We start from the raw sequence: 575 nt of genomic DNA, 5'->3' as shown, positions 1-575 counted from the left end.
TTTATATCTTCGGGACCTTGAGGTCATGGGGCCTAGTAGGCCCACCCAGTGGTTCAACAGAAGGCCTCTCTAGGTAGGGTAAGGCCTGGGTCTGGCCTTCCAGGCCGGGGCAGGAGTGGGACTCCTTGCGGCCATGCAATTAACTAGAGACCATGTGGGGGTGCCCCAGCAGCTGGCAGTCCCAACCCACTTCCCAGAGCCACTAGGGGCCGGGGCCCAGTTGAATAGGCCTTGCCCTGGGCCCAAGGGGGCCCTCGCCCACGGCCGAGGGGGTGGGGCGGCCTCGCCTCGGGCCGCTGCTTCTCGCCCTCTGTTGGCCGCCAGAGGCTCCCTCTCCCTCTCCCTCTCCTGGGATTTTGCGGCTGGGCTCCCTCTCTCTGCGGCCCTAGAGTTAATCCCATCAGCCGAGGTGAGGCACCTGTTACCCCAGGCCTACCCCCGCCCCCTCGGCCTGTCCTGGCCTCCCATCGGGCCTGCCCGAGGGCCTGGCGTGGGGGGCCGCACGTGGGCCTCACTCCTCCCCGCGTCAGGGCGGCCCAGGGCGCGAACGCGCGCGGATGCCTAGGCCGCCAGCC

At 68.9% G+C, this 575-nt stretch overlaps 1 protein-coding gene across 1 annotated transcript in view; it reads left to right on the top strand.

Moving 5' to 3' along the window:
* Positions 1–352: 352 nt before the first annotated feature.
* Positions 353–575, top strand: part of Ppp1r9a (protein phosphatase 1, regulatory subunit 9A) — a 251716-nt gene continuing 251493 nt past the window's right edge. The window contains exon 1 of the mRNA XM_013035860.1: positions 353–409. The gene's annotated coding sequence lies outside the window, so the exon portion shown is untranslated. The remainder of the gene's footprint in view (positions 410–575) is intronic.

Source organism: Dipodomys ordii, unplaced genomic scaffold (assembly GCF_000151885.1).
Source record: "Dipodomys ordii isolate 6190 unplaced genomic scaffold, Dord_2.0 Scaffold227, whole genome shotgun sequence".
Classification (NCBI taxonomy): domain Eukaryota; kingdom Metazoa; phylum Chordata; class Mammalia; order Rodentia; family Heteromyidae; genus Dipodomys; species Dipodomys ordii.
The sequence above is the reverse complement of the archived record's forward strand: the minus strand, read 5'-3'. Positions and strand labels throughout refer to the sequence as shown.